The following is a 22,064-nucleotide window of genomic DNA, read 5'->3' on the forward strand; positions in this document are numbered from 1 at the left end:
CAAGTACAGCTTTATATTTTTGGCATAATGACAGAAGTATGTGATTTTAAAAGGAGGGATCATTAATGTTTTTCCTCTTTGGTGCTTTTGCTTTATTCCTCCCTATTTTATGGGACCATAGAAAATCTGACTCTCCAGAAGGGGCACTGTATTAACTATTTCCTATCAGCTGATTTAGGCTTTATACTACTTGATTGGTGTATGGCTTTAATATCTAAGTACATAATTCTGCTTAATTAACTTAGCTGTAATGGCAAAGCCTTAGTGTAATTTTACCACATACATGTTAGCTATGAATACTGTCGTGAAATACAAATATTCATTGCTGATTGAATTCTTAAAACTTCAGGAATAAATCAGAAAGAAAAATTTGCTAAGGGATTCTAAATTTTAAAAAACCCTTTTTTAATGTTTATTCATTTTTGAGAGACAGAGACAGCGCGCGAGCAGGGAAGGGCAGAGAGAGAGGGAGACACAGAATCTGAAGCTGCCAGTACAGTGCCTGATTTGGGGCTCAAACTCACAAACTGGAAAATTACGACCTCAGCCAAAGTTGGACATTTAACCAACTGATCCACCCAGGTGCCCCTAAGGGATTCTAATTCTGAATCATGAGAAAAATAATTAAATTGTATTGTTAATATTGAGAACCTTTGAAAATATTATATGGGTACAAACTTGGGATTAGTAAATACATCCTGGAATTCTAATGTACGGCATGGTAATTGTAGTCAATGATACTGCATTGTAAAATTCAAAGTTGCTCAGACACTATATCTAAATTGTTCTTACCACAAAAAGAATAATTATGTGGCATGATAGTGATGTTAATTAACACTATGGAGGTAATTATATTGCAAAATAAAAGTTACCTAATTGACATATTGTATACCTTAAACTTAATGTTATGTGTCAGTCATATCTCAATTAAGAAAATAAAGAATTCTAAAACCATAGTACAGAGTAGGAATCAGATACCAGCAGAGATTTAAAAAAAATATTTTTATTGAGGTATAATTGATATACAGTAAGCTGTACATATTTAAAGTATATGATTTAGTAAGTTTTGATAAATGTATACATCACCTCCAGAAGATTCCTAATGCCTCTTAGTAATCCATCCCTCCTTCTCCCTGCTTTCCACTCACATGTCACCATCCCCAAACAACTACTGATTTGCTTTCTGTCACCAGAGATCAATTTGTTTTGTCTATAATTTTATACAAATTATATAACATGAACCTTTTTTTATCTGACTTTTGTCACTCAGCATAGTTATTTTCAGATTCATCCTGTGTCACAGGATGTATGAATATACCATAATTTGTTTTTCCACTTACCTGTCGATGTACAGCTAGGTTGTTTACAGTTCTTGACTATTACAAATAAAGCTGCTACGAACATTTATATAAAAGTCTTTGTATGAATATATGGTTTCATTTCTCTTAAGTAATATCTAGCAGAGGAATAGCTGGGTCATATGCTAGGTATATATTTAACTTTTTAGGAAACTCTTAAATGATTTTTCCAAAGTGATTGTACCCCTTTACATTCCTGTCAAGAGTGTAAGAGAGTTCTAGTCAATGCTTGGTATGGACAGGCTTTTGATATTGTAGGCATATTATGATGCTGTGTAGTTGTCTAGTAGTATCTCATTGTAGCTTTAACTTCCATTTCTACGATCACCAGTGCTGTTAAACATCTTTTCGTGAGTTATTTGCCATCTGTATATCTTCTTTAGTGAAGTGTCTGTTTAAGTCTTTACCTCATTTTTAAATGGAATTGTTTTATTCTTATAGAGGCTTAAAAAGTATATTCTAGATAAAAGTCCATTTTAGAAATGTTATTTACAAGAATTTTCACCTGATCTGTAGCTTATCTTTTCACCTTCCTAACAGAATCTTTCAAAGAGCAGAAGAACAGACATTCTTATTGTGATTAAGTCCAGTGTGCCTTTTTTCACCCCCTTTATGGATCATAATTCTGTGTTGTATCTAAAAGACTTTTGCCTAACCCAAGGTTGGATTTTCTCCAGAGTTTTCATTTAAGAAATTTTATAATTTTGAATTTACATTTAGGTGCATGATCTATTTTGAGTTACTTTTTATATACATACGTAGTACAAGACTATTTTTGGCATATGACTATCCAATTGTTTTAGTACCATAAAGACTGTATTTTTCCATTGAATTAAATTTATACCATTGATGAAAAATACACTAATCACATACATTTGGGTGAATTTTCAGGACTCTGTTCTTTTTCATTGATTTATTATCTATCTCCGTGGTCTCAACCTGGGCAGTTTTGCCTCTAAAAACCATGGGGCAAAGCCTGGAGATGGTTTAAATTGTCAGCTAGGGAGATATTGTTGATTTCTGACAGAAGCCAGAGCTTCTCTTCAACCTTGTACTATGCACAGGATAGCCCCATAACAAAGAATTGTCTGGCCCAAAATGTCTGTAGTACTGAGATTGAGAAACTCTGGTGCCTCTTGATGCCAATAGCACTGTCTTGGTTGCCATAGCTTTATAAGTCTTGAAGTCAGGTTACAGTGGCTTTGAACCTTATTCTTCCTTTCAACTTTGTTTTGGCAATTCTTAGTTCTTTGTTTTGATTATTCTTAGTTCTTTGTTTTTCCATGTGAATTTTAGAAATACCTTGTCAGCTTCTTTTTTTAAAAATGCCTGATGGGATTTTGACTGGGATCATGTAGAATATTATAGATCAATTTGGGGATAATTGAAATCTTAATATTGATACTTTATTTTTTTCTCTTTTTAGAGTTTTCAATGCATAGATCTCATATATCTTTTGTCAGATTTATCACTAAGAAGTTATAAATGACATTGTTTTTTAAATTTCAACTTCTTATTTTTGCATTAATGTAGAAATACAGTTGATTTTTTATATGGATTTTCAATCTTGCAGCCTTGTTAAACTCATTTATTAGTTTTCATAGCTTTTTGGTAGTTTCTTTTAGAGTTTCTACATAGACAATTATCCTGTTTTACATCTTCTTTTCCAATCTGGACGCCTTGTATTTCTTTTTCTCAACTGTTATACTGACTAGAACCTAAAGTACGATTTTGATTAGAATGGATTAGAATGAACATCCTTCCCTTGTTTCTGTTCCCCTTTTCTGAGGGGAAAAGCATTTAGTCTTTCACTGTTATGATGTTAATCATAAATTTTGCATATGTCCTTTATCAAATTGAAAGAGACTCTTTCTGTTCTTAGCTTACTGAGAATTTTTGTTAGGAAGGAATACTAGATTTTGTCAGGTGGTTTTCCTATGCATTTTGATATGATCATATGGTTTTTCTTTTTTTTAGTCTCAGTATGTTATGAAGCTTTAATTTAATTTTAAAGGGCAGAAGCCTTCTATTCTTGCATTCATTCCTGGAATAAATCATACTTGTTTATCAGGATGCATTATCCTGTTTTACATCTTTTACATATTTCACAAATGGTGGGTTTTATTTGCATTTAATGTTGTTATTGAAATGGTTGTGTTTAAGTCTTCCCTTCCATCTTTCTATTTGTTCCATCTGTAGTTTGTTCCCTTCTTCTGTCCTTGGTGAAATTGCCCATTTTTATTATTCAATTTTATCTCCTTTATTGACTTATTAGCCAATGATTGCTTTAGTGTTTATTCTGTATATCTTTAACTATCCCAGTCTACCTTCAAGCAGTATTCCATCATTTAACAGACAATGTAGAATCTTATAATAATATACTCACATCTTTTCCCCTTCTTTGTGTTATTGTGGTCACACATTTTATTTCTACATAGTTTACAACCCTGACAATACATTTTTTGCTATTTATACTTTAAATAATCAGTTATCTTGTATATATTAATATATTTTCCTGCTTTTTTGTATTTCTGCTAACTTTAGATTGGATGCCAGACATAACTTCTGGGTGCTGGATATTTTTGTATTCTTATAAATATTCTTGAGTTTTGTTTTGGGACACAATTAAGTTTTTTGGAAACAGTTTCTTCCTTTCATGCTTGCTTTGAAGCTTCATTAGGTAGAACTGAGTAGCATTTAATGTAGTGTTAGTATTGTCTTGTTATTGAGGCAAATCCCTTCTGAGTATTCTACATTGTTTTTGAACTAATGAGGTTTTCTACACTGTCTGAAGTTTTCTACTCTGGGAATAGGTGCTCTTCTAGACCCTCTGAACCTCAGAGGGTTGTTCCCAAATTCTTTCAGGTCGTTCTTTTCCCTAGTCTCAAGTCATTTCCTTCTACTCATGCACTGATCATTAAGTATGATCAGTGCTAGGGAGTGAACTTCTGCAGATCTCTGGAGTTTTCTGTATAGCGCTCTCTTTACCAGTACTTTATCTTACAAATTCTAGCTGCTTTGGCCTTCCTTGATTCCAAGTTTCATCTCCTTTACTCTGAGAGACTCTGTCTGGTTTTCCATGCTATGTGCCACAGCCTGGAGTCTCTTCAGACAGCTATCTGGGATAATATAGACCTCATCTCATCTGTTTTACATCTCTCAGGGATCACTGTTGTCTCTCATCATGTGTAACATTTTGAGAATCGTTTCATATATTTTATCCAATTTTATAGTTGTTTCAGGCAGGAGGATAAGTCTGGTCACTTTTACTCCATCTTGACTAGATATGGAAGTTCTCCAGACAATGTTGATACCGTGTCACATTTGGGTTTCTGCAGGAGCATTAGAGTTGGGAGAATCAGTATGAGGTTGTTGAAGGAAGCACAAGGATAGATTATGAGATGAAGTAAGATACAACAAATCTGAGTGAGACAAGTAGGTATATCATTGTGGGACTTAGGGTATAGGATTGGTCCAAAGTAATCTCCAGAACTGCCTTATGTATAGCGACCACCTTTGATGGTAGTTTCCAGTCTCCACTACCATGGCTTTCCCATCATAATGATTCAGCCTTCTGTGTACCTGACAGAGTTAGGCCATGTAGGATACCAAAATGAATGCTTTAAAAGTTTGACTAACTGGAACTTAGTGTCTATTACATGAGATATATAGCTTTATACAATATAGAAAATGGTAAATTTGAGGGGCGCCTGGTGGCCCTGTTGATTGAGAGTCTGGCTTTTGATTTTTGTCTCAAGTCATGATCTCACGGTTTGTAAGATCAAGCCCCACATTGGGTTCCATGGCGAAAGCGTAGAGCCTGCTTGGGATTCTCTCTCCTTCGCTCTCTGCCCTTCCCCCACTCTCACACGCGCTCACACATGAGCTCAGTCCTACTAAGTAAACCTAAAAAGAAAATGGTAAATTTGATTATAGGAATATGGATAAAATTATATAAGAATGAAGAAAAAGATGGGGCACCTTGGTTACTCAGTTGAGCATCTAACTCATGATTTCAGCTCAGGTAGGGCCTACTTAAGATCTCTCTCTCCCTCTGCCCCGTGCCCTGCTCATGCTCTCTCTCTCTCTAACATAAAAACATAAAATAAAAGAATTAAGAAGATGATGACATTACTTGCAAGGAAGAGAACTGACATTTCAGTAAGAACCAGACATTGTACTTGGTGCTTTATATTGTTTGGTTAAAGCACTTGGCATTTCACCTGGCACAAATAATTTCTTATTGTTGTAGCTTGGACTGGTGGTCAGGAGCCTGTGCTGCGAAGTCAGACAGATTTGAATCCCACTTCCTCGTTATTAGCTGTGTAACTCTGGACAAATTCCTTGAACTTTCAGTTCTTTGTATTTTTCTTTCCTCTGAACAAATAGTAGTAGTAGCTACCTAATTGAACTATTATGAGGATTTAATGAGTTAACTCATGTTGAGATCTTAGAATCTGTAACAGGCCACTCAATATATATTCATTTTTAAAATTAATATTAACAATTAAATTTTAAACCCTGAAAGGTAAACATTATCCTTATTCTCAAGGTGATGTATCTATTAGGTAGCATCTTTGTCTGTGTGCACCAGAGACATGATTATGGTGGCTTAACCAAATAAAGAGGTCTTATTTTTTTATGAAACCAAATCTGGGATGTATGGTGGTTCCATGTGGCTACTAGGAATCCAGCATCCTTTAATATTTTCATATAAGCATCTCTAACGTGGCTTTCGTCTACATACTTGTTGCTTTTTGTCTATGGTGGTTGTTCTACCTCCAGAATTTATCAGAGTTCAGACAGGAAGAATGGAATGAGCAGAGGGCCTGTGCTGAGTGAGTGAACCAAAAGTCTTTCTTAGGAGACCCATATGCAACTTCCATTTTTATCTTATTGATCAGAGCTGTTATACTGTTACATGACCACCCTAGTTACAGGGGATGCTAGGAAATGTAATTCTTTTAAAATCTGGGCACCACCCCAAGGAAAAATATATTTTAGTAAGACAGAATTCATTGAATATTGTTTAGTAAGACAGAATTCATTGACTATTGTTAGTTACTAAAGGTGACTCCCACAAATGAGAGAACTGTAATTCAGAAATTCAATAACTTGCTTGAGGTTGTTAAAAAACTATTAAGTGATAGAGTTAATATTGGTAGCAAGGTCTGTACAGTATCATTCCACATTCCTTTGGCCACACAGTCCAGAAAACAAGTCATCTTTTCATTATAGGATCTTTGAGTTGGATCTTTCATGACAGGATATGGACATGAGATTAAAATGCAGAAGTATAGAATTCAAGGAGCAAGTAGATGGAATTATACAGCTTATTGGGGATACATTTTAAAGTTCATTTTGGTGAGCACTTTAGGATTCAGTGAAGGAATGAAGCTGGAGTAAAGATTGGAATAGTAAGAGAGGTTAAATGGTAGAAATTCTAGAAGACTAGACTAAGAATTTTACATTTTGCTTAGTATACATTTAAAGTCTTATTGAAATGATCCATTAAAGGAGCCCATTGAATCAAAAAGCTTTCCTAAAATCTGGGTAAAACTTTAAATATTACAGATTTCTTAAGGTAGATATGGTGACCAAATGGAAGTGATAGAGTAATTTTTTGATTACTATAATGAAATTGAATAACAAATTTCTGGCCATTACTGTTGCATCTATAAATGCTTTATAGAAACTTTGGGCGTTTTATATTTATATTCTGCAAAGACACTCTAAAATCTAAAATATGGACATTCATTTGTTCAACAAAACAGACATATTTCTTGCTCTTTTGGAGCTTACAGTCCAGTAGAGAGAGATAGATAATAAATAATAAACATAGTAACTATATATAAACATAAGCATTATATATTTATATGAAAATATATTTATGTGTAAGATATATATTTATATATGTATATTATATACTTATATGTTAAGTTTACAGGTGATCAAGCATAAAAATGGAGCAGGGAAAGAGGGAAATATGGGGTTAGTGTGATATGAGTTGCAATTTAAAGTTTTTTTTAACTTTTTTAAAAATTTATTTCAGAGAGAGACAGCGTGAGCCAGGGAGGGTCAGATAGAGAGACACAATCTGAAACAGGCTCCAGACTCTGAGGTAGCTGTCAGCACAGATCATGACCTGAGCCGAAGTTGGCCACCCAACTGACTGACCCAGCCAGGCGCCCCAACGAGTTGCAATTTTATTTATTTATTTTTTTTTAATGTTTTATTTATTTCTAGGAGAGAGAGAGAGAGAGACAGCGTGAGCAGGGGAGGGTCAGAGAGAGAGGGAGTCACAGACTGAAACAGGCTCCAGGCTCTGAGCTGGCAGCCAGCACAGAGCCCGACGCGGGGCTCGAACCCACGAACCGCGAGATCATGACCTAAGCGAAAGTCGGACGCTTAACCGACTAAGCCACCCAGGCGCCCCAACGAGTTGCAATTTTAAATAGGGCAACCGGAGTGGGTCTCATTGAGAAGGTGCATGCAAACAAATTCTTAAAGGGAATAAGAGAGTCATGCAGATAGCATGCAGAGTAATACAGTAAGTGGGAACTGCAGGATTGGGAAGTGCTTGCTGTGCCTGGAGGTCAGAAACAAGGCTAATGTGGCTGGAGTGGAGTGAGCAAGTGAGAGAGTACTGGGAAATGAGGTCGGAGAGATAATAGGAAGTCAGATCACGTAGGATCTAACAATCCATCATAACGATTTTGCCTTTTACTCTGCGTGGAAATGGGAAGCTATAGCCATGTTTTGAGCAGAAGAATGACAACATAATATGACTTACTCTTTAAAAGGATCATTTTGGCCATTGTGTTAAGAATAAACTTTATAGGGGCACCTGGGTGGCTCAGTTGGTTACGCATCCAACTTCAGCTCAGGTCATGGTCTCACCGCCTGTGAGTTCGAGCCCTGCATGGGGCTCTGTGCTGTCAGCTCAGAGCCTGGAGCCTGCTTCGGATTCTGTGTCTCCTTCTCTCTCTGCCCCTCCCCCACTCACCTTCTGTCTCTTTCTATCTCTCAAAAAATGAATAAATGTAAAAAAAATTTTTTTTAAAGAATAAACTATAGTTTATCTGTCTCTCCCAACTAGATTATAAAATGCAGGATCAGGGATCTTTGTCTTTTTTTGCTCATTGATGTATGACAGTGATAGATGCTTTGAAAATATTTTTGAATGAATGACCATCCGTATTTAAGATTTTAGAGTGTCCTTATAGAAAATAAATGGAAAACAACCTAAAGAGACAAGGGAAAGTTGTTGAGGGGAGAAAATTGCTGAAGAAATGTCTTTGAGTAATTGAAAGGAGATGGGATCTAGTGCCCAGGTAAAGGGTTTGGCTTTAACTAGGACCATGGATACCTCATCTGTAAGGGGATACAAGGCAGACTCCATGAGTGTGTTGGGGGAGAGTGTTGGGGAGAAAAGCTAATGTGAGAGTAATTAGGCAAGTGAAATATAGTATTATTAATGGGTCTACTTGATTAAGGGTACATTTAAAGTTCATGTCCATAAATTGAAAATCAGAAAATTAGTCAGCATGTTTATATGTTTTTGTCCAGCCGTGATCAACAGTGGCTGAGTGCTTATTGAGAATCAGACACTGCATTACCTGTTGGTTATATAAAAGATTAATAAAACCTAATCCTAGCTCTATGGGGACTTACAGTGTGGTGGCAGACAGTTTTTTAATCAACAAGTTGTAAAATGGTATGGTAAGTATTATCATTTCAAACAAAGGAAAAAGCATTGTAAATCAAGGAAGTTTCAGGCTAGTGAACAATTCAGAGCATGGAAGAAAAAACAGATTAGTCTAAGAAGGCAAAAGATTGTGAAAGAATCACTTTCAAACTCTCACTTCCCAGTCTCCAATCAAAAAGGTATCATGTATAAACTTTGTGTAATTCCAATCAGATCTGCTTTGAAACTTAAACTAGATCCCATAACTCATAAGTATTGCTCCTATGATATCCCCTGTGAAATACTAAGACTATCCAGATAGTATTCTCCCTTACCACAGTAAGCAAAAAACTCAGTTTTGCTTTATCAACAGGTTATTTTGGAGGTATTTTAAAGGAGCCAGCATTTGACGGTCATGGACTTATCAAAATCTGGTCACGTTGGAAACAGCATGCTTTTCTGAGGCCCTTTGAGCCTCCTACACAGGGTTTCTCCAATGACTGGTAAGGTAAGTTCATGTTGGATCTGAGCTCTGATTTCTAATTTTTTCTATATAATTTTTTTATTTTATTTATTTCTGAGAGAGAGAGAGACAGACAGACAGAGGCAGTGTGAGCAGTGGAGGGTTCAGAGAGTGAGAGGGAGATATAGAATCTGAAATAGGCTCCAGGCTCTGAGCTAGCTGTCAGCACAGAGCCTGACGCAGGGCTTGAACCCACGAACCGTGAGATCATGACCTGAGACGAAGTTGCACGCTTAACCAACTAAGCCACCCAGGTGCCCCAAGATTTCTAATTTTTTTCATCAAATACTCCAAATGCTAGCGTTTGTTTTGTTTAGTTTGAAAGTAGCATCTAGGAATAAACTCCTTTTAAAAATCCATTGATTGATCAGGTTTGAAAACTTTTATTTAGTAGGAATCTGCATTATTATTGTCAATACTACATTTGTCCTTGTCATTTCTTCATTGTGCATCTTTTAAGAGAAAGTTCATAGGGATGTAAACTTGTAGGTTCAGAAGTTTTCTCTTCAAACTGGCATTCTTTGGAAAAACTGTCTCAAGTCATTGAACTGAAAGTTTTATGAGAACTTTGCCCACTCTTGTTTTATCTTGTCAATGAGGATCTGGTTCTCTTTAGGAGGGAGTCCCTAAGATTCAGGGTTCACATTTGATTACATTGTCAGACTTATATGTTTATCTTTAGTCTGGTTCTGTAGCCATTCTGGGCTGGACTCCTGCATCTTATATGTATTTATACTAGAATCAAAATGTGTCTTGTTTACTTTCTTTTATTTATTTTTTTAGTGAGAGTGTGTAAGCAGGGGAGAGGGGCAAAGGGAGAGAGAGAGAGAATCCCAAGCAGGAACCCCCTCAGGAGCCTGATGCCAGGCTTGATCCCATAACTTTGGGATCATGACCTGAGGTGAAATCAAGAGTCCAACACTCAACTGACTGAGCTACCCAGGCACTATGTGTCTTGTTTGCTTTGTAATTGATAAAAGGATTACTTGGAATTAGAATTGATTTTGGGAGGAACTTCTGATACAAACAAAATGGTTCTTATGGGGAGGCACTTTGAAGCAAAAAGAAAGCAATATACCAAACATACAGTTGTCTACATTTTAAAGCAAGGGGAAACTTCCAATATAGTCAAGAGATTATAAAATTACTTCCTTATAAGATTCTTTGGCAAAGGCAAGAAAAATTTAGAACTGTCTTTTCTAGATCCTTTCAAATCAACAATTTGAATATGATGTCCTTTATTCCATTTTACTTCCTCATTCTGTGTTCCTCTATTTCCCTCTGTACTGTCTCTCCTTCTGACTTTTTCTCCTTCCCTTCAAAATACCCCATAAGGAGATAGTCCTGTTGGTCTAAAAGAGAAAGATCACTTTGTTTAATGTAAGAAATACCCTTTAATTTTTCTACTTCAAATATTAACAATTACTGGCATTTTAATCATAAAAATCAAACATCAGGGGACCTAAATTTATATTTAAACCAGCTGTAATGACCAATTCTCCCTCCCTCTTTTTCACCCTCTCTTGTGAGCACGTATGTCAGAATTGGTTTTCTTGCATCTAAACTTTCCCCTCTCTTTAATTAAGGAGAAGTAATTTGTCTTTTACAATGATAATTTTGTATTTGACTAAAGCTGGGTCCCTCTCATTTTTAATTCCTATTCCTTTTCTCCTTTTCCCTTCCTAGGGAAACATTAAAGATTAATTGATGAAAACAATTATTCTGTCATTATAAACTCAATCTAGTAATATCTAATGAAGAAATTTCTATAATAGAAAAATCATTAAATTGTTTTGTGTTTCTTTATCTTTAAAATTGCTTTTAAGAGATATTTCTGGTTAAAACTACAAGAAAAGAAGAAAAAAACCTTCTTGGTTCCAAGATGAAAGGTTCTGAACCAGGATTTACAGACTTTTTACAATTTAATTTATGAATACAAAGTTTATGTATTATACAGAAAATATTCATAAGATATTCCTGATAGAATGAGTTAATCATAGTGGTTTAAAGGATTGAAAAACAATTATGTTCCTGACTTTAATATATGAAATTAATGCCAACACAATATGCTAGTTTATACAAGAAGATTGAATATCTCATAATTTAAACTTTATATATTTCTCACATTGGTTTTATGGGACAAATTATTAGTGTCATTATTTCTATAAATTAAGGTTACAAAAATTTAGAGTCATGATTAACTAGATAAAATTGTAATGATGGGTATCTCTCAAAAGGAATAATCTTAAATTATTTCTATAATATCAAAATTCTTGGGATGCCTGGCTGCCTGAGTCAGAAGAGCATGTGACTCTTCATCTCGGGGCAATGAGTTCAAACCCCATGTTGGGTATAGAAATTACTTAAGTTTTTTTAAAAAAAAAATTTTAAAAATACTTTAATATCAAAATTCTTAAGAACTTTATACTTAACTAAAATTTCAATTTTTAGTTCCTTGGTTAACTTAAAAACCTTAGACAAAGGTTAAACTAAGTTAGTTGATACATAGGCTTTGAATACTTGGACAAAGTCTAAAGAAAACAATGACTGACATACTTTAATGTTAATCTTATATATTTAAAAATATAGATTGGGGTACTTGGCTGGTTCAGTTGGTAGAGTATGTGACTCTTAATCTCAGGATTGTGAGTTCAACCCCACATTGGCCCTAGAGCTTACTTTTTAAAAAATTAAAAATAAATACATAAATAAATAAAATAGAGATTTATAGGATGTGAAAATACTTTTGGATTTTGTTATGTATATAGTTTCCTTAAAATTTATAAAAACAATATGACAAAGATGCTCATTAGAAAAATAACTAAACAATTCCTCATTTTCTGTCTTTCAGTTTTATCTAAGGAGAAATAAAAGTTGATACCTAGTTTAAATAAAGTTAGCACTACATTCAGTATAATTACAGAGAGATATTTGTTTCTTAAAGAAATTGTTGCACCCAGGAGGATACATTGATAGGATGCTGAAATGGCCCTTAAAAGCAGAGCTTCAGCATTAACTCAGAGGCAACATTCTGAAAGGATAGATACCGTCCTTGAAGAGGTAATAAATGCATAAATTAGAGACCTCTGTCTGGTGCTCTGTTCACAACAGGGAGAATACATGGGCCCAGTAACCATGGGACAGAAGCAGGAGTAGCCCCATTTACCTTAATTCCTGATGACATAGTTGGAGATTTTGTTCCCCATCCTTTTAATTCTGGGCTTTCCAGGTTTGGAGGTCCTGATCCCCAAAGTGAGCCTGCTCTTGCCAGGGGAAACACAAAGTTTTTATTCAACTATAAGATGAGGGTGCTGTCAGTGCACTTTGAAGTCCATGTATCCAGGCAAAAGAGGCATCAGCATACTGGCAGGGATGATCTACTCAGATCAGCGAAGGACTTAGAGCAGGGGGAGTGCAGGTGGAGCCCAGATGATCCATTTGGACACCTTTTGGTCCTCCCATGCCCCATTGTAACTGTGAATGAATGCATTCAGCAGTGACAGCACAAGAACAGTATGGGCACTCAGTCCTCTCAGAAATTAAAATTTGAGTCAGAATGCCAGTTAGGCCCTAAATCCTGGTGAAGTAATACCTAAGAGTGAGGAAAATTAGAATAACTCCTGAAAGTGGAAGAATAGGAATACTAGTTTTAGCTCCAAAGATCAACTGCAGTGTCAGAGGCTCCTTCTGAGCTTCACTTCAGGAAGATGGGCCCAGAAGAACTATGGGAGACTGGCCATCTGATCTGTGGGAAGAGATAAATCTATTCAGCACAAGAGGTAGGCCATGGCAGCTGTGAAAATGAGCCCTCAAAGTTCCTATTGCAGAATAAGTAATTGACAAGTGGGCCCAGCTGCTGGCTCTCACAGGCTGCTCTCAGCCAATGACTGAGCATGACAAAGGTACTAAGATATATCTGTCCCACTTCTGTGAGGAGGACTCTTTGATGGGTAACTTGACTTGAGGTTTCCTCATCAGCCTTGCAGAGTTTATTGAAAACTAATGAGGCCCTTGCATTGAAAAACTCAAATTAGATCCCCAAAACCTCATAAATATCTCACCTTTGCCCTTCCTCCTCAGACACACTGCTAAGATCTGTCAAAGTAGTATTCTCCTCACTACCATAAGCAAAAAACTTAGTTTTGCTTTATCAACAGGTTATTTGGTGATATTTTTAGGAAGATAGCATTCAACAGATGAAAAGGAGCCATCATTCAGAAAGCAGAAGGAGGAGCTTCACAGGTAGGAGGAACAGTCAATGCAAAGGCCTTGATGTGAGAAAGAGGTATTAAAGGGCAGAAAACAGACTAGTGTGGCATTAGCAATAGAGAAAGTGGTATGAGCTGAGGTCAAAAAAAGTGAAGAAAACCATGGAGTGCATGGTAATCATAGTGTCATTTCATTCTGAGTAAGACAGAACCTATTAGAAGATTTCTACTGGAGAAGTGATATACCTGGGTTTATATGTTATAGAAGAATGTGTTATACAGGGACATAAATGGAAATGGGTAGAGCAATCAGGAAGTTATTAGAATGGCACACGTGAAAGCTTAGGTGATTTGGATCTAGAGTGATAGTGATACAAGAGGCAAAGAGAAGTGGAAAAATTCAGGATATATTTTGGAGATAGAATCATCAGGACTTGCGATTGGTTGGCTGTTGGGGAGGGCATGTGGGGATGTGTGTGAAGGAAGGGAAGGAATAAGAATGACTCCAGCCAGGGCTTTAGCCGTGAGTGACTATGTGAATGGTAGTGAATTTTACTTAGTGGAGGAAGACTGATGGGGAGGGATAGACTTGGAAGACCAAAAGCAAGATTTCTTTTTTGAACTTGGTTACTTTCGACTTCCAAATGGATATGTTAAGTTGGCACTTAGAGATACAAGTCTAGAGGTCAAGATTGGACATAAACATTTTTGTGATTTATCAACATGCGGATGGTAATGAAAAACAAGACAACAGAGAGATCACCTGAGGAAAAAAATGCAGATAAAGAAGGGAAGAATGCCCAGGACCTAGCCCTGAGGCCCTCCAACATTTAGATTAGCTACAGCAGGAAATATGTCTAAGCAGTTAAAAGGAACACCAAGAATGCTTAAAACTGGTCCGTTCAGTCCACTTTGGAACCTGTGAGGAAATGTCAGGGCAGGACGTATCTCAGATTAGATTAGTTGCAAATTAAAGCAAAGTCTTCAGTCCCTTATTTAACAGACACATATTCAGTGTATTAAAACAGTTGGGTTCAAAAGACATTACAATATAAGGTGGTAACTCCTTAATATATCAAGTTTAGACATAATGCTCCCCTACGAGTGAGAAAGATCAGATTTCTAGCCTTGATTATAAAAATATTCCAGAAAAATAAAAATCTTAAAAAAAAAAAATTCCAGGAAAGTCTATCTCTCTGCTTTCTAGTCTTTTTAAAAGCAACTATCTAAAAAGATCAATTTTTTCTTTTTTATGCATTCAATTTTAGATTTAATAAACATTAAACTTTTTATTTTTTTATAATTTTTTTAAATGCTTTATTTATTTATTTATTTATTTATTTTTGAGAGAGAGACAGAGAGAGACAGAGAGAGCGTGAGCAGGGGAGGGTCAGAGAGAGCGAGTCACAGAATCCGAAGCAGGCTCCAGGCTCTGAGCTAGCTGTCAGCATAGAGCCCGACGTGGGGCTCAAACCCACAAACCATGAGATCATGACCTGAGCAGAAGTTGGATGCTTAACCGATTGAGCCACCTAGGCACCCCAACATTAAACTTTTTAAACTTACTTTGCTTTTACCTAAAATATGGTTTTAGGTGGCAGTAATAAATTCTGGCTTTAAAAAGATGATTAGAATTATATAAATATATTGACTGTTCTTAAGAAGATGCTTCCTCTCTTTTTAGATTTGATTAACATTTGAAAATATAGTGTAATGTTTTGATATTAGAATTATATGAATCAAAAATATGAATATATTTGAATTTTCAAGAAGAATTTAACCAAAGGATATGGGAAAGAACAAAACAAAACAATATCTAGCTTGTGGTAGATATAAAACAGTTTGTGGCTTTCAGAGTAATAGATTTCTAGATCAGTTGCATAATAGTGATTATTTATTCATGAAGCCTTTTTATTTCCATGGAAACACTGAGATCATTTTAATTTTTAATTACATGAGAGTTTACAGTTCCGTAGATTTTAACTGTAGTAGCAAGCACAGAAGCTAGAGCTTTAAAAAATTTCCACTTTAAAAAATATAAAGGAGGAAGAAAGGGCTTTAATGATCAAGAATTTCACTTAGTTACAACCTTTAACTGTATACTGATTATTTCTAATTTCTCTGAAACCTGCACTGCAATTATATGTCCAGTTAATTCTTCCATTTTTTTGTCTATACTCTTTAGGTAAAAGTATTTTCACAGGAAATATCTACAATGCAAAATTGAGAAATGGATGCTGGTAAAATAAGTCATTTATGAGATAAATAAAATAGTTGTGAAGTAATAGAAAAAGCAGAGGACTAAGTCTGCCACTTACTTAGCTGAATTATCTTAAGTGAATCACTTCATTTCTCTGGCCCTCAATTTCTTCATCTGCACCCTGAGAGACTGAAATTGAATGATAGAATTCAATGGTTATATGTAAGTGATGAATCAGGGGCTTCTACTCTGAAACCATATGTTAACTAACTTGAATGTAAATAAATTGAAAGAGGAAAAAAAAAGAATTCAATGGTTCTGTGAAATAGCTTGGCTGTATAGAGCGCAGAACTGATGGGAACTATCCACATGGGCCCTACAAATATGTTGATAATATTTCTTGTGATATGAGTACTTGTCAGCAGGGACTGGTTTGAAGGTTTCTTCAAAATTGTTTTTAATTGATACATAATATTGCATAATATGTTTTCATATCTATTTTATTAATCCCCAGATTGTTTACCATTTATATATTTTCAATATTTTTTGTATAAAAGTCATTTTTTGCATCTCTGACTACTATGTGTTTCATTTGGATTCCTCAACATAAAGTAACTAAACATCATAAGCATTTTTACTCTTGATAATATTATAGAATTGCTTTCCATAAATGTTACATTGTTTTAACCTATCTCAAAGTAAATTTTTTTCTTTATTTGAGAGAGAGTGCGAGTGGAGGTAGGGGATGGAGGAGAGAAAGAGAGAGAGAGAGAGAGAAAGAGAGAGAATCACAAGCAGGTTCCATGCTCAGCCTAGATCCAGGCTCATGGGGCTCCATCCCATGACCCTGAGATCATAACCTGAGCTGAAATCAAGAGTAGGACATTCAGCTAACTGAGCCACTCAGGCACCCTGTCTCAAAGTAATTTTTGATTGTGAGGCTGATCGTGTCCTCATGAGAATTAAATATGATAATTTAAAGATTTTTCTAATTTGAAATACCATTTTGTTCAAATTAACATTTCTTATTAGTGAGATGTTTCCATATATACATTTTTTACATGAAATACACTCTTCACTAGCCCATTTTTATATTGCAATTTAGTTTTTTTTAAAAAAATCAATTTCTGTTGCCCTTGTACTTTTAAGAAAATGTTTAGGGGTGCCTGGGTGGCTTAGTTGGTTAAGCATCTGACTTTGGTTCAGACCCTGCATCAGGGTCTTAGCTCTCAGACCCTGCATCAGGGTCTTAGCTCTCAGCGTGGAGCCTGCTTCAGAACCTCTCTTCCTTCTCCCTCTGCCCCTCCCCGACTTGTGCACATGCTTCTCTCTCAGAAATAAACATTTAAAAAAAGGAAGATTATAATGATTTGCAACCTAGCAATATGTGCTTTCTTTTTAAAAAAAAATTTTTTTTTAAATGTTCGTCTATCTTAGAGTGAGTACATGAGCAGGGGAGGGGCAGAGAGAAAGGGAGACATAGTATCCAAAGCAGCCTCCAGGCTCTGAGTTGTCAGCACAGAGTCCAGCATGGGGCTCGAACTCACAAACAGTGAGATCATGACCCGAGCTGAAGTTGGACACTTAAACCGACTGAGCCACTCAGGCACCCCTGCACTTTCTTTTTAACTTGCCTGCCCTATCCTTCTCCAAGTTATGCAGCATGCATACTATCAGTAATGGTGGAACATAAAGTCATTGTTCATTTTGATAGAGTAGGCAGTTAGTATTTAGCAGGAGGCCTAGAGTCCCGCAAAGAGGAAGTACAGCTATCTGGAAAGTCAGAGGCCTGTACTAGCAACACTGCACAGGAGGCTGGATCAGACCAGACATCCAAGATGACAGGTGCCCTGACAGAAAACCCCTGACCAAATAAGGAAGAAAAGGCTCAAAAACCCTGCTTCCAAAGACCCTCAGCCCAAGTAATCTATATCTCACCCCCTAGATAATAACTGCTAATAAGAGATAGAAACCCAAACCCAAATCACAGTTCCTATGCTTGCTCTTTCTTTTGCACTTTCTTTTTTATTTTAGTTTGAGTATAGTTAACATACAGGGTTATAATAGTTTCAGGTGATAATACAGTGATTCAACAATTCCATACATTACTCAATGCTCATCCTGATAAGTGTACTCTTTAATCCACCTATTTCACCCATCCTCCCACCCATTTCCCCTCTGGTGACCATCAGCTGATTCTCTATAATTAAGAGTCTGTTTCTTGGTTTGCCTCTCTCTCTCTCTCTCTCTCTTTCTCTCTCTTTCCATTTGCTCATTTGGTTCTTAAATCCCACATATGAGTGAAATCGTATGGTATTCGTCTTTCTCTGACTGACTTATTTCCCTTAGCATTATCCTCTCTAGCTCTACCCGTGTTGTTGCAAATGGCAAGATTTCATTCTTTTTATGGTTGAATAATATTCCATTGTGTATATATACCACATCTTCTTTATCCATTCATCAATCTAGTGGACACTTGAGCTGTTTCCATAATTTGGCTATTGTAAATAATGTTGCTATAAACATAGAGGTGAATGTATTCCTTTGAATTACTGTCTTTGTATTCTTTGAGTAAATACTCAGAAGTGTGATTATTGGATTGTAGAATAGTTGTATTTTTAACTTTTGGAGGAACCTCCATACTGTCTTCCACAGTGGCTACACCAGTTTTCATCCCCACCAACAGTGCACAAGGGTTTCTTTTCTCCACAGCCTCTCCAACACATGTTGCTTCTTGTGCTGTTGATTTTAGTCCTTCTGAAAGGTGTGAGGTAATATTGCATTATAGTTTTGATTTGTGTTTTCCTAATGATGAGTGATGTTGAGCATCTCTTCATGTCTCTTGGCTATCCGGATGTCTTCTTTGGAGAAATGTCTGTTCATGTCTTCTACCTGTTTTTTTAATTGGGTTTTTTAAGGTGTTGAGTTGTATAAGTTCTTTATATATTTTGGACACTAACCCTTTATCAGATATATCATTCATAAATATCTTCTCCCATTCTGTAGGTTATCTCATAGTTTTGTTGATTGTTTCCTTTGCTGTGTAGAAAGAAGCTTTTTATTTTGATATAGTCCCAATAGTTTATTTTTACTTTTGTTTTCCTTGCCTCAGGAAAAAGTTGCTATGGTTAGTGTCAGAGAAATTACTGCCTGGGTCTCTTCTAGGATTTTTATGGTTTTAGGTCTTCAAGCCATTTTGAGCTTAGTTTTGTCTATAGTGTAAGAAAGTGGTCCTGTTTCTTTCTTTTGTATGTAGCTGTCCAGTTTCCCCAACACCATTGTTGAAGAGACTGTCCCTTTCCCATTGGATATTCTTTCCTACTTTGTCAAAGACCAATTGACCGTGTAGTTGGGGTGGGGGATTATTTCTGGACTTTCTATTTAAAAATTTTTTTAAATGTTTTTATTTATTTCTGAGAGAGAGACAGCGTAAGCAGGGAAGGGTCAGAGAGAGCGGGAGATACAGAATCTGAAACAGGCTCCAGGTTCTGAGCTAGTTGTCAGCACACAGCCCGACGTGGGGCTTGAACCCATGAACCATGAGATCATGACCTGAGCCAAAGTCAGACGCTTAACCGACTGACCCACCCAGGTGCCCCTCTAGACTTTCTATTGATCTATATGTCTGCTTTTGTGCCAGTACCATACTGTTTTGATTACTTCGTATTATGACTTATAGTCCAAATTATGATTCCTCCAGCTTTGCTTTTCTCTTTCAAGGTTGGTTTGGCTATTCAGGGTGTTTTGTGTTTCCATACAAGTTATAGGATTGTTTTTTCTAGTTCTGTGAAAAACATTGATATTTTGATAGGGATTGCATTAAATATGTAAATTGCTTTCAGTAGTATTGACATTTTAATAATATTTGTTCTTCCACCTCATGAGCATGAAATATCTTTCCATTTCTTTGTGTCGTCTTCAGTTCTTTCCTTAATTAAAGTTTTATAGTTTTCAGAGTACAGATCCTTCACCTCTTTGATTAAGTTTATTCCTAGTATTTTATTGGTTTTAGTGCAATTGTAAATGGGATTTTTTCTTTCTTTTCCTCTTTCTCCCTCTCTCCCTTTCTCTCTCTTCCTCATTCCCTTCCTTCCTTCCTTCCTGTCTGCCTTCCTTCCTTCCTTCCTGTCTGCCTGCCTTCCTTCCCTCTGGCTCCCTTCCTTCCCTCCTTCCCTCCTTCCTTCCTTCCTTCCTTCCTTCCTTCCTTCCTTCCTTCCTTCCTTCCTTCCTTCCTTCCGAGAGAGAGCACACAAGTAGGAGATGGGCAGAGAGAGGGAGACAGAGAATCTAAAGCAGGCTCTGTGCTAACAGTAGACAGCCCAGTGTGGGGCTCCAACTCAGGAACCGTGAGATCAATACCTGAGCTGAAGTCAGATGCTTAACCAACTGAACCACCCAGGTGCCCCAGTGGGATTGTTTTCTTAATTTCTCTTTCTGCTACTTCATTATTGGTGTATAGGAATGCAACAGATTTCTGTACATTGATTTTGTATCCTGTAACTTTACTGAATCATTTATCAGTTTTGTGGTTTTTGGTGAAGACTTTTGGGTTTTCTATATATAGTATGTCCTCTGCAAATAGTGAAAGTTTTACTTCTTCCTTACTGATTTGAATGCCCTTTATTTCTTTCTCTTGTCTGATGGCAATGGCTAGGACTTCCAGTACTGTGTTGAGTAAAAGTGGTGAGAATATACATCCTTATCTTCTTCTTGACCTTAGGAGAAAAGCTGAAAGAAAAGCATTTCCCCATTGAGTATGATGTTAGCTGTGGGTTTTTTATATAAGGCCTTTATTATGTTGAGGTATATTTCTTTTTTTTTTTTAATGTTTTATTTACTTTTGAGAGAGAGAGAAAGAGACAGCACGAACAGGGGAAGGTCAGAGAGAGAGGGATACACAGAATCTAAAGCAGATTCCAGGCTCTGAGCTGTCAGCACAGAGCCCGACACAGGGCTCGAACCCACGAACTGTGAGATCACGTCCTGAGCCGAAGTCGGACGCTTAACTTAGTGAGCTACCCAGGCGCCCCGAGGTATATTTCTTTTAAACCTACTTTGTTGAAGGTATTTTATAATGAATTGATATTGTACTTTGTGAAATGCTTTTCCTGTATCTCTGGACATGATTATATGGTTTTTATCCTTTCTCTTATTGATGTGATATATCTCATTGATTTATTTGGGAATATTGAACCACTGTTGCATCCCAGGAATAAATCTCACTTAATCATGGTGAATGATTGTTTTAAATGTTTTGTTGGATTTGATTTGTTAGTAATTTGTTGAGGATTTTTGTATCTATGTTCATCAGAAATATTGGACCATTGGTCTCTTTTTTTTTGGTGCCTTTATCTGGTTTTGCTATCAGGGTGATACTGTCGTCATAGAATGAGTTTGGAAGTTTTCTTTCCTCTTCCATTTTTTGGAATAGTTTGAGAAGAATAGGTATTAACTCTTCTTCAAATGTTGGTATAATTTTCTCGGAAGTTTTTTTTTATTACAGAGTCAATTTCATTGCTGGTAATCAGTGTGTTCAAATTTTTTATTTCTTCCTGGTTCAGTTTTGGGAGGTTATATGTTTCTAGGAATTTATCCATTTCTTGTAGGTTGTCCCATTGGTTTAATTTTTCATAATATTCTCTTACAATCATTTGTATTTCTGTGGTGTTGGTTGTTACTTCTCTTTGATTTGTGATTTTGTTCTCTCTCTCTCTCTTAAGCTCATCTCCTTTTACATCTCAAGAGTGTACTTTTAGTTTAATGAACTTTCCCACTTGTGTCACTCCTTTGGTGTGCTGTGTCTGTCCTTGAATTCTTTCTTGTGATGAAAACAAGAACCTTTGGCAACATCTTTGGGATGGGCTGGGTTGAGGCCCCAGGGCCTGGGGTCTCTGGAATTCACCCAGCAACATTTAACATATGTTTACTTTACTTAGTTCTAAAATATGATAATTTATTGAGTGCTTTATATTTATCAGTTAATCCTCATACCGCCCTGGGTATTATTAGCCCAATTTTATGGAAGAAAAACTCAGAGAGATTGAATACCTTGCCCGAGATTATACATAGTTAAGAAGCCAAGAACCAA

General features: G+C 36.2%; 1 protein-coding gene across 6 annotated transcripts in view; it reads left to right on the forward strand.

Moving 5' to 3' along the window:
* The window catches only part of LOC120224363 (calcium-responsive transcription factor-like), a 43,652-nt gene that overhangs the window by 19,602 nt on the left and 1,986 nt on the right, over positions 1 to 22,064 (forward strand). For 2 of the 6 annotated variants that reach the window (XM_039222606.1, XM_039222608.1), the window contains 3 exons: positions 9,419 to 9,553; positions 13,726 to 13,810; positions 15,962 to 16,198. The gene's annotated coding sequence lies outside the window, so the exon portion shown is untranslated. Of the gene's footprint in view, positions 1 to 9,418; positions 9,554 to 12,512; positions 12,629 to 13,725; positions 13,811 to 15,961; positions 16,199 to 22,064 lie in introns of those variants that run through there. The other 4 variants (XM_039222607.1, XM_039222609.1, XM_039222611.1 and 1 more) reach the window with 4 other exon arrangements.

This window comes from Hyaena hyaena, unplaced genomic scaffold (genome assembly GCF_003009895.1).
Source record: "Hyaena hyaena isolate Hyena2069 unplaced genomic scaffold, ASM300989v1 scaffold_1166, whole genome shotgun sequence".
NCBI classification, from domain to species: domain Eukaryota; kingdom Metazoa; phylum Chordata; class Mammalia; order Carnivora; family Hyaenidae; genus Hyaena; species Hyaena hyaena.